We start from the raw sequence: 13,141 nt of genomic DNA, 5'->3' as shown, positions 1-13,141 counted from the left end.
GTCATCGGTGAATTCTGGGGGTGCTCCAGCCTGGTCTTCTCCTGCAGGAGGACCTAATGCCTACAGCTGAAAATGTGAAGATACAACTGCTACTCGAAGTTCGAAAATTGAACTTTTCCCCATATTTGTTTCCTATCATTCTCTTTAGAGAGAGAGAGACTGAAGAGCCTTCTCAAGACCTTAATTTATCACTACTTAAACAGTTATTAATCTATATTTAGAAAAAAGAATGATAAAAAATATTTATCAATCTGAAAAACTAAAGAAAAAGAATCAAAGATAAATCTGCAACAATATTTGCCTTCTGTATATGTTCCAAGCTCGGAGGTTTTCTTCTTTTTAAAGTGAAAATAGACATGAGGAAATCATGCTGTAATCTAAGATTCTCTTTTTAGTGTGAGTCTGTTGGCCTAGGAAATCACGTGAGTGATCTGCAGAGACCTGTCCTGGTTTCTAGAGTATGTATCTGGGAGTCAAGACCCAGCTCTGACTTTGTCACCTTTCCAATGGGCAAGACATTTCATCTCTCCGGTGATCTAATTTTTTATTTCTAAAAGGAATGTATTGAATGAGACAGTTCTCACCCTCCACAGTACTGTATTTAGGGCTGGGTGATTCTTAACTGTGAGATGGGGTGTCCTGTGTATATAGGATGTTCAGGAGCATCCCTAGCCTCTGTCCCCTTGATGACACTAGCACCTCATCCCAGTTGTGACAAATAAAAGAGTTTTCAGATATTGTCAAAAGTTCCCTGGGGAGCAAGTCATCCCCATGTGAGAAACACTGGTGAGAAGCAGATTTTACATGCACTGAATATTTATTGAGAACACCCTATTGTGAGAGCTCTGGACTGTGCACCCGGGACATGAAGGTTCCTGTCAATGCTCTCTTTTATGGTGCTATCAGTCTGGGGCGCGAAGGGAAGTCTTCTTGTTCTGAGATACTGAGCAAGTGCCTTATCAGGAGCCTGCAGGACCCAGGTATCCTCTGGGCCAATATCCTGGGAATACATATGTCCTGGATGTGCCCAGTCACTTCCTAACAAATTATGTGTTTTGGCCTTTTGCACCTTCAGGTAAGTGGGGAAATAAAAACTCCCACTGGGAAGAGAAAGTTATTTCAACACACTCTCACAGAGAGATGGGGAAACGATGATTAAGTAAGGGCACCAGAGCAGAAGGATTCGGAGTGCTTATTTCCCATCTGTCTCTGGGCTAATGATTTGTGAGTATTTTCCCCTCTTAGTTCTTGAGAGGTGAGTCAGAGCTGGTCCCTGGAGTCACCTTTCTTGACTCTTGATTTTCGCACTCCTCTGGGGGTGTTTATATAGGAAAGGGATTATCAGGACATTCTAAATGGTTTTCTTTGAGAAAGAAAAAGGCACTTCTAGAATGCAGTTCCTCCTTTTAAGAGAAACACATGGACAGACTTGCCAGAATTGTTTTTCAAAAATCAAAATCAGAATGATTCTGATTGGGAATTCCAGTAGGCCACTTATTCCAATAGGTCCTGGTTGTTAGGCCATGAGCAGTTTTTTGCAAAAAAAAAAAAAAAAAAAAAAAAAAAATTGTGTTGTGAGGACTAATCCCTCTTCTAAGTCCCTTTCTATCCTTCCCTCCTAAGCACAGACCTCATGCTGTCTCATGAGATCTAGAAAATGGAGAAAATCAGACATTATCTGACAAAGGCAGGTATTTGAACCAGAGATTTCTAGAAAATCCATTCCAGTTCTAAAACCTCTGATTCTGCTTGTTCTGGAGTCTTATGAGTTCTCTGTAGTGTCTTTGGCCTTGTAAAACATGAAAAACCGATTTCATCCCTACTCTGTTGCTCAGATATCAGGTGAGGACTTAGGAGGGATGCTCTAACTTATTGGAAGAAGGAGGTTTTGTGAGCAAGTCAGGGATAAAAACGTATTTTGATCAACCTGTTTCACACTGGTCAACTCACTTTTTCATTCTCTCTTAAGACTTTTCTCACTTGCATCCCTTTTCCCCATGTCTCTTTCTCCTCTAGTTCCTCCTATCCCAGGTGATAGCCTTCAGAACATGGGCCTTGTTTGGATGCACCTGCCAGATGCAGAATGCTCAGTCTGCACTGCACATGGACCCTGCAGTGTTTGTGGTGGGGTCAACAGGTCTTCAGAGCAGCCGAGGGAGGTCTTTCAAAGTTGAACATCCCTCTGATCCTTGTTCTTCCTCCAGACAAATACAGACATCTCATGCCTATGGACTCATGGCTTAAGCAGGTCAAGCCAGAGTTATCTGCAGCATCTCCCTCTACTCTGCCTTACCCTAATGCATCTCCTGATTGCTTGATCTTCTTAGAACCCACGCTAAGAACTCGGAATTCCCATGGTTGACATAAGCAATAAATATATAACACTAATTGGTTCTGAAAGAGTATTTCCAGAGGGCAGGAAACCAAACCCATGTGTAAGGATAGCAAGACCCATCCCCATCTTATCAGGTTCTCAAGTAGTCATTGAGTTCTTCTGGGTGCCAGGCTCTGTGCCAGGTCCTGGATGGGTGGAAGTGAGAAAGTCAGTCAAGGTCTCTGTCATCCAATGGTCATAATCTCTTGAGCAAGACTTAAATAAACAAAAATGCTTATCAAATTACAATGGTGTCAGTTACTTTTATAATGGTGTACAAACAAATATTTAATCATATTGATGTGGGATGTTAAGGAAGATGACTGGGTGATTGGAGCTGTACTTACCCTGAGCCCTCCCTCATATACACATGGTGAAGAAGCTACAACCTCGATTCCTGGTTCTGGAATCTTTGCAAAGGGTGAGGTCAGATCATGGGATCCAGATGAAATGGGGCTTGGAATTCCAACAAGGAAAGAACCAGTAGACGGATAGGGTGGGATCTTCCACTTTTAAGCTATCACCTTTGAGATGGGCTCAGTTTCTGGAGATTAACAAACTCAGAGGAGGGAGAGTGATTGACATCGAGACTCATTGGATTCACACAGGAATCCTAAGATAATCTTAGGAAGTTGTGCAGGAGAGCACAGTACAAATAATGCTCTTGATTGAAGAGCTGCTATTTAATTGGGATGGTCAGCTGGTCAGCCTTTCATTCTTAGTTTGCAGTTTTCAGATGGGACATGGAAAGGGCCAAAGAAAGAAGGTGCATCTGATGACCCAATCAGGTATCTCAGGATCTGGGGAGGGAGAGACGTGGTTTTCTCCTCTGGCTGACTCAGTTACTAATGGAAAGGTCCTGGAGTTGATTGAAGTGTTCCCATACCTGGACCCAGAATTGCCTGGAAGCTTGTAAAAATAGAGATACTTGGCACATAGATATACCGAGACAATTAAGACAATCTCAAGGGAAGAGGACAGGAAATCTGTATATTTTTATCCATGGAAGCTGAATGCTATGTAAGGGGAGTCCATGGGAAAACTAAGCCACTCAAGCCTCTTGTGGTGGATGTCATCAATCTGTTCATTATTTAAATATAGCAATCATTTCTGGAATAATCCTTAGAAAATCATGATTGCAATATTTTAATTTATGTAAATTTATGATTCCTGGAACCAGGTCAGAATACTTTGAAGACTGCCTCTTTGGGAAGTTAAATGTCTATTCCTCATCTTAGAATGGGTATTCAGTTAAGTTGCTTATTCCTCTAAGTATTGTGTGTGTACATGTCTGTGTACACACGTGTATGTGTGTACAAGTATATTTACACAGTGTTTTCAGTAGTTGTATCCAAAGAGTTTATGATTTGAGTCATGATAATCTCAGATATCATATGCAATACCCAGTGTGGGGTGTCTCAGTCCCATTTGGATAAAACAGATGAAAGCAAACCACATAGGCACCATGTAGGGCAAGGTGCTTTGTCTCTTGTTGAAGACCTTTGTTGTTTGTCTAAAAAGGACATTATTTGCTACTGTAACTTTTGTGATGTTATTATAAAGCGAATTACTTCATTCCATAAGTGAATATTTAATAAGCACCTGATACATGTCTAGTATTTTACTATTTCATTCTAGGTACTCAATGATGGGAAAACATTGTGTTTAAAGGGCTGTTGCAATAGTATAAAATACTAAGAATTTCATTTAATATTCTGTACCTCTACCAAGCCTGGCATGTACCAGGTGCTCATCAATGCAAAGGTTCCCTGGAAGTAGAGTGGACCAGCACCATGAGACCTAATAATGCTTCTCAGTCTCCTACTCCCATGGGCATGTGGGTATTAGTGCAGTTTCCATTGCTCCTCCAGGGTGGGACTGAGAGCTTCTAACGCAGCCATGTGTCACTTGTTTCCATAGTTGTATGACCAGAGTGACGAATTAATCAAACACAAGTTTCTAAGGTTTCATGGAATGACATCTCTGAACTGATAACTCATTCTTCCTTTAAGATTGCTGTCTTCTATTTCTTTTTATAAAACATCAAAATAATCTAGAAGGCTTTAAAAAATCATCCAATTTATTAAATTTCTGTGCACAAGGAATATGCTAAGTGTTTGACATAGATGATTTTAATTTTACATAAGAGGTCTTTATTATCTTCAACTTACAAATGGGGAAATAGAGGTGTATATAGCTGAAGTAACTTCCCAAGTACACAACTAGAAAATAATGGAGGAAGGATTCAAATCCATGTTTGTCTAATTCTAGTCACAAATAAAAAAAAAATGGTTATACTTTTTTTTTTCTGAAATACACACACACACACACACATATACAAACATACACAAAAATTTTTGGAAGTTGGTATTCATAATATATATTTCAGGATAATTTAGATACTATTTGTTATTGAATATATAAGATAGATTATCTCTATAAAATTTTTGTCTTCAGAGACATAATAAGTATCTCTTGAGAATATGCTTTATATTGTGACACTGTAAATAAAATAATTTCAACAATCTAATTAAACAATTGCAAATCACAGTCTGGGATTTCTGCAAAAAAAAAAAAAATATATATGTCCTCACTTTTCTTAGTTCTGGGATACCCTGGAGAGTAGCATGAGATGTTAAATCCTATGTTTGTCCTGACTGAGACCTTTGTGAATCAGGGGCATAGATAAAATCCATGTATAAAGGAAACTCAAAAATGGTACAACCACCATCTCCCTCCTCTTCTCCTGGAACACATGTTCAATGTTGAGTGAATAAGTCACATGGACTTGAAAATGAAGCCTGGGTTTTAGTGAGAGAGGAAAATGAGTTTGTCTCTGCAGGCAGAGACCTCTATTGTTTCCTGAGATCAATGATATCGATTTTGTTCCCTGACACGTGAAAGCGGTGGCTTTGAGATGTGAATGTTCACTAGCAGCAAATGAGAGAATGTTCACTAGCAGGTAATGACAGAAACCTGCTTGAAGTTTCTCTATCTACCAGTAGAAAGACTTTGATTAATATCTGTTCAGCCAATCTCAGAGTTTCAATCAATTGTTCTTGTAGCTCCTTCATCTATGAGCTTAAGAGAGGTGAGAAAGGTATTCTTGGGAATTTGGGATCCCTTGCTGGTATTTGGGTTGAGTGGAGGAGGGAGAGTGGGGCTTAGGACCAGAAAAGTGTGTCCCCAACTTGCCTGATCATGAACACCTCTTGGACTTTTATCAGTTAACCATGCCCATAATTTCCTTACATGACAACCACATGTTAATGACATCTGTTTAACCAACATGACTTATGTAAGTTGGATGGAGGCTGGTGAGCTGATCTACACTGAGATTGCCTGGCAGGGTCTCTGTTCCTCCAGCTCAGCTGGGTATGTTCATGAGCTGGTGGTTGACTGGCAGTCATCTATTTTGAATTGGGCATAGTTGAAGTCCATATGTCTCCTGTTTTTCTCCTTGTCCAGTGGTGTGTGTTTTCCTCATGACAATGTCAGAAGTGCAAGAATAAATCTAAGTGTGGGAGTGCTTTCTAAACTTTGCTTACATAATAACCACTGATATCCATGGCAGCAGACTGGTACAAGGAAGGGTGAAAATTTGGAGCCTTTAATATGCTCCACTATAGGTCTTTAATTAAATACATTAAGGATAAATGAATATACATGTACTAGTATAGAAATATTTACATAAATAAGTATAGGATAAGTATTTATGCAAACATGAATACTACAAGTTAAAAAATACAGAATATTTTCCTTGATTCATTTCTGCATCATTTCTCTATGAGAGGTAACTGAGCCTCTGGATCTTACCATCAAGCTAATGTGAATCTGAAACAGAAGCCTTTTGAGCATTATTTTGATCTAATCAAATATATACAACCGTGGACACATGCAGGCATCCAGTCATCTTGGAAGTCAGACTAAAACAAGAATCTCTTCCCAATGAAGCTCAGAATCTTTCCTCACTCTGTTTTAACGAATTTATTCAGAGATGACTTATGTACCATGCAATTTATCCTTTTAAAGTGCATAATGCATTGGCTTTTAGTATTTTCATAGAGTTGAACACTCACTGTTTAATCAATTGTAGAATATTTTCATCAACTCAGAGCACCCTTTAGCTATGAATCCCTAAGACCCCTTCCCTTAGTTTTTTAGTCAAAGTTTCTGAGAATTTTCAAAAGATCTTTGTATTTATGTGCTTCCCCAGAATTTGGAAATAATTGCATTATAGCCCTTACCACATTACAGGGCTATTATTTGTTTCCCTTCCTGTCTCTCCTGTGAACCTGCGACTTTCTGGAAGACAAAATATGTGTTTTGTTTTATTGAACTGTATATGAATATTCTTAACCCAAACCCTGGCCTATTTTGGAGTCCAAATAAGAGAGGAAGGAAGGGAGGAAGAAAAGAAGGCAGGAGGGGTTTTATGAGCACATTTTTAGACTGCAGAATGAGGTTCAGAATCTCCACAAGAGATTTTGGTAAATATTCATCAGACATAGGAAAGTGTTTTTTCAAGGAAAATAAAAAGTCTTGGAGATTTTGTGACATTTCCTCCAGAATCTCCACAGCATTCTTTACCCAGAACATCATTCGTTGCTTATGTTGGTTCAGATATCTATTTAGCAACTATCATGAAAAGGCCCAAAATAAGTGACTCAAATAAGTGACAAGTTTATTTTTTTCAACATAACAATTGCTGTGTGGATGGTTCAGGATTGATAGGGAAGCCTTGCTAGACAAAGTCCTCTAAACTTGTCTTTGCTTCATTATTCTCTAGAGTTCACCTTCAATTGTACTGTCTAGGATGACTCCTCAGTATTTGCACATCCCAGTGCATTGATGGGGGGGATACATGGTGGAGGGGCATAACCTGGAAGTCACACACGATATTTCTGTGTGTACCCCAGTGGTCCAATTAACCACATGGCCATACCTAGCTGCACAGGAGCTGTAAAATAAATTCTTCTGGTTGTTCTTATATCCAGCTATAAGCTAAATATTAATTTCTTTTTCTAGATGAAGACAGGGAGGAGGGAAGTTAGGAGACAGCTAGTATATGTTCCACAATGCTTTTATAATAAGCAATATAAAACCAGGTTCCTGTTGAGTTTTCTTATTTATAGTTGTGTGTAAAGCAGATATCAGGGCCTGAAAAATCTGACTTTTAAATGCATTTGGCTATATTCTCCCTGTTTAGCTATCTTATGTATTTAAAAGAAAATGGCACTTTACAGCATTATTTTCTACTTTTATAATTGCAAATGTATTTTTGCTAAATAATGGAATAAGTGGGTTTGGGTGAGCTAGCCTGGGAAACTTTCAACCACTTATAATGCTGTTTCTATGAGAAAATGGTTTTGAATTCTCAAAAGATCTGAAACAGAAATGTGCTTTTGGAATTAAACCCATCTGAAAGTGGGGAACTGCTAAGTGCACTGAGGTTTGCACACACAAAATTGCAGATGAATTTGCTGGAATGTTTTCTAAAGGAGGTTTGTGTTCAGCCCAGGCAAGTCCAGCTAGAATCCCTTCCTTTCTCCACATGGTTGATAGGCACACAGCTGTTGATTTGCCTTTTCACATCAAACATTCAGCTTCTCATTGGAAAGCTGTAGAATTAGGAAGTGGTAACAAGACCACAAGTAGAAGATGGGGTGAGGACATCTTAAGATGCTTAGATTATGGGCGGCTAAGATCAAGGATTTAGAGACCATAGATTTAATTTTGATTAAATAATTAAACCAGTAATGGTAGCTTCTTTCTTACTCTGGGAACCTTCCAGAAATAAAACTGAAGTGTTTTGGAAAATACTTACAAAGTATTTATATATTCCAACATTAAAATAGCTTCTTACAAGGTGATTTGATTCCAAAGTTCTGGAAAAGTATGTCAAAAAAGTTTTTATGATGTCTTTCAATGTCATTTTCCCCTTGTGCTTTAGGCCTATACCTGGCCTAAGAAATGGGCAACTCAGAACTGAATGTACAATTTAACCCCTGGTTCTAACTAAATCCAACCAGAAAGTCCTCTCTTTTGACAAATATTTGTTATATTCTTGTTAATAAAGTGCTTGAATAATTTACCAAACACCAAGAATTAGATGCTGAGCAAGATAATCCCAAACCATACTCTCAAGAAAGCTTATTCCTTGTTGGGGAAGACAGGTATTAAGTAGTGATCACAAGATGTGTGTAGGGTCCCATTGGGGAGTAGAGCACACTGTCAGAATGGTGTGCAAGATGCCATGGGCGATCATCAAAACCCTCCCCTGGGGAGGATGAATGGGGGCAAAACATTTTATTGCACAGGGAGAAAGAGGGCGCTGCACATCTTACTCAGAGGATAGCCTTTCCAAGGAAGAGGGCTGTGAGAAGACTAGAGATTGACTTAACACCTGGGGCTCACCTGTGGGGAAATACCTGGCACAGAATTTGACTTATAAATGGAAAAAAATAAATAAATGTTAGCATTACAGGCAATATTGGTGATAACAAGGCAGGGTTTTCTGCCCATCACAAGGAGTGGTGACCTAGCGTGCAACCTCCTTTCAGAGGAGACTAATGCATCTTAAGATTGCTTAGAGGCCACTGAGCCGGTCAGAGGGTAAGGGATTTGTTTTAAGAAATAAAGAAAGAAAAAAAAAAAAAGAACTGGTGAAGAGATTGGAATGTAGCGTTGGTTTGAAAACATGAAATCAGCAGTCTTAGAACCTAATAGGCATGCTGGCAGCAGTTATAGATAAATCTTCCATTTTCACATAGGAAACCAAGTCTCCAGAATGCATGTGTGCAGGGGAGGGTGTAGTGAGTCTATGAACTTCAGAGTGGAGAACTCTGGAAAGACCAAAAAGTGGTTCTAGATTAAATCCGAGGGCGAGTAAAGGAAATGAATCCCTTCTTCTCTTGGAAAACAGTTAAAAAAAAAAAAAAAAGATCACACTGGAGAAAACTGCCTTGAAATAATACAGAAATAGCAAAGATTTCATTTGTTCATGTAAATCTGTAAATCATTATTTCATTCCTTAAACAATATATTTCTTGAGCAACTAATATGTTCAGGCTTTCAGACACAGTGGTTAACATGGCAGGACTTGTACTTTCATGAGTCATTCCATCAGGTGAGAGGTGATGGACGCCATCAAATCCTAGGATGGTGTGCCCACAAGGGCTGCTAAAGTATATGTGAGGGATTTCCAGTGACGGCTTCCTAGAGAAAGCCCTATGTAATCACATGTCCGAAAAACAAACAGGGCACAATTAAGTGACAGCAGGCAAGAACAGAGAGAAGTATGACAAGCATCCAGGTCTAAGGAAGAGCACTTGTCCAAGTCCCAAAGTCAGAGCCTGCAAAGTCGGCAAGATCCTAGCTGTGAGGCTTACGGCCCACCTGGACAGTCAGTTAGCATAGGCACAGGGCTGGGTTTAGGTTCTCAAGACTGAGATGCAATTTCTGTTTCTTTGTAACAGGCCTCTCTTACTTCTCCACACCAGGACTTTACAGCAGAGCAATTCAACAGCTGTTGAAAATCACTAGTGCAAATGTTCAATAACCCACACTTTCCCTTTTTTTGGAGCAGGGTGAAATTGCTCATCTACTTGGAGTTAGGTAGGATCCAGGTGACTCTTTCCTGCTAATAAGTTACAGATGAAGGGTCTGTGCATCCCCTCTGGTCAGAGTGTTTCCTTGACATTGAAAGTTCCTCTGCTATGACAACCCTGCAGGATTTCACACAGTGCCTGCTCCATCAACCTGAGGTCAGAAAAAGGCCCTCATGGTAGAGAGGCCCTAAGTAGCATGTTGGATGAGAGAAACAAGAGATATTTTGTTTCAAGATAATTTGTTTCAAGATAATTCTGCAGATGTAGGAATTGTTTGTTACAGCAGCAGAGCCTCCCCACTAGATTCTGTTTTGTATGTTAATACAAAGCAGAAAACAGAATTTTAAATACAAGACTTCATAACTAATTTAATAACTAATTATCATTTAAAATTCGCCCACTCTGTATTAAGTGCTGTAGATATAAAGGGAAGAAGGAGCTCCCAGCCAAGAGCTTAGAGTTCCTGAATGGGTGGAGTCACGAACAGATCCATTGGATGCCATGAGGTCAGTGAATGGGAAGAGCAAGGTGTTGTGGGCACACATCAGTGGACCATTTGATTATAGAGGACTCCTTTCAGGAAGTCTTCACTGGAGGAGGCTGAAACCAATTCTGAAAAGACACCTAGGAGACAATTATGTTGGACAGATGAGAAAGAATACTCCAGGCAACAGAAGGAACAGGAAGAACAATGGGGGGATTCAGCCTGCCATGAAGGATGAAGGTAAGACCAAGGAGGAGGGTGTGTTTGATAGACATAGAATAAGGTGAAAATTTTAGAATCCATTGCTTCAGTGGATTTTCTTTAAAAGCTGAGTTAGGATTATTCAACAACAGCAACAACAATAAAAACAAAAACAGATTGGAACAGAACAAGAACAACCAATACCAGAGAGACCAGCGGATTCCCGCAGGAGGGAGCGCTCTGTTACTTCTTGGGATCCTGCCTGCGTAGGGCCAAGTGGAGTGACCGGCTTCTGCCTGGGCTTCATGTCCAGACTGCAAACATCTAAAGGCCTCTCTCAGTCTCTGGAGCAACACCAAAGGCAAGGAGGCAGGGACAGTTTCTTGCCCATGTGACATGCCTACACTCAATGGATGACAGAAGTCTCTTAAACCTGAGGTTCATGGCTAATGTCCTTCCAGCGGCTCTTGAAACAGAGAAACATGGCCAAAAAGGATTCCAGCTCCCCATGTGATTTTTCCAGGTGGGAGAAAATCTGTGATTATTTGGGTGTGGAGCAGAGTGTAAATAGAGAAGTTGTCCCAGTTTTCCTGAAGCCGGTTCCTCCTCACCTCATGATCAACAGGTAGCCCTGCATCCAAATGCTAATTTTTCTTAATTAAATTTATGACAGTTTTAAAAAATGACTTTGTTTTCCGTTCTAATTAAATGTTTGTGATTCTGCCCTCTTTGCTAATTACTGAATTATCTTCCTTCTGAACACTATATATATATATATATATATATATATATATATATATACACACACACACATCCATATGTATATGCATATACATAATTATATATATTTATATACACACAAGCATATATGTCTGAACATTTGTGTGTGCATACTTTCGTGCATGCACACACATATTTGAAATTTTAATAACGTGCCTCTTGGGAGAATGCATCATTGATAAAAATACTCTTTCCTTGGATTGGTCGTTTTCTGAGATTTCAATTTCAATGGCTTCTTCCATATTAGGCTGCTTTCATCTCAGAGGAAATAATTATATCCAGGTTTGGCTCTGTTCAATGGGGCATGACTATACAAGAATGGGTCTCTTCCTGAACAGAAAAAGAAAATTGAAAAAACATTAAAAAAGCCTGACACACCAGTTCCCAAATTATCTAAATCCTTTTTCAACAAAAAAGCTTGGTGGCTTGGTAAAGACGATGACCTTTGAAAGAAAAATCCATTGAAAAATCCCATTTGCCATGCTGTAAGTTTAGGAGAATAAATTGCACTTGAGGGTGGGGGGCGGGGGCGCTCCTTTCGACATGTAATAAAGCAGGTGGCCTCATTTGAATTTTCCCATTAGGTCTCCTGGAGAGATCTCAGAAATATGTTGGCCTTGCAGACTGTAACTCAGCCTTGGCTCTCTGTCTGTAGGACTCACACAGTTTTTCATGAACAGTAGAATTAGAGTCTGGATTGCTGGAAACGTCCAGCAGGAAGTTATTTGTTATAGTGTTGATTTTCCTATTTGCCATGGGATATTAAATAGGGTTGTTATTTTACGCAGAAGATTGATAATTTGACTTACTATTGGGCAAGTGTCTCCCCTCCCAGCCACCTTATTCCTTTCCCCCCCTCTCATTCTGTTTCCCTTTCCAAGGGTCAATGGCAATGAGTTCATTACACATGGGGGGAGAGGGCTTTTTAGAACTGTCTGATTCTGATCCCACTTAGCAACAAGATCAGTCCTAATCGGCACAAATGTGGGAGTCCCCCTCTGTGCGGTGCAGCAGGCCATGCATGGAGAGTCAGGTGCATTCCTTCATTTGTTCACTCAGCGAATGAACGTTGAGGAAACTTGATACGACATGACGGGCACAGACGGCTCCTGTCCTCAGGATAGCTACAGTCAGGAAACAGACACCCAAAATACAATTAGGCAAAACACAGATCAATTATACTATGAAAAGCGTCACGAAAGAGGAAGATAAGATGCAGCGAGAAGGTGAATCAGAGGGACACTTTGGAAGGCTTCTAAAGAAATTTAAAAAAACACACACACTTATTTACCTTCTATAGAGTGGAGGCAGGAAGAAACTCATTTAAAAAACATATTGCACTTTACTGAAGAAACTGCCAATGAGCTCTTGGAAGGATATGTATGAGAGCAAGAATATATGTGGATGTGCAGGCTCAATGGAAGGCCCCAGGGATGTGCTCGGTTTGGCAGGAGGGTCTCAGAAGCCTGTACAGAGTAAAACATGCCGCAGATCAAGCCCTATTGACACTGCAGCTACCTGACTTCTACCTTTGCTTAGGGTGGTGATGGGGTCCTTAACACCAGGGTTCCGGGTGCCCAGTGTCCCTCTCCACCACAGTCAGAAAGCAGATGGAGTGCTTCCAGAACATCTCACACATCCCAATGGCTTGTGTTTTATTTCTCCCTGCACCCACCTGGCTTGTATGGTCAC

This window comes from Urocitellus parryii, chromosome 7 (genome assembly GCF_045843805.1).
Source record: "Urocitellus parryii isolate mUroPar1 chromosome 7, mUroPar1.hap1, whole genome shotgun sequence".
Taxonomy (NCBI): domain Eukaryota; kingdom Metazoa; phylum Chordata; class Mammalia; order Rodentia; family Sciuridae; genus Urocitellus; species Urocitellus parryii.
The sequence above is the reverse complement of the archived record's forward strand: the minus strand, read 5'-3'. Positions refer to the sequence as shown.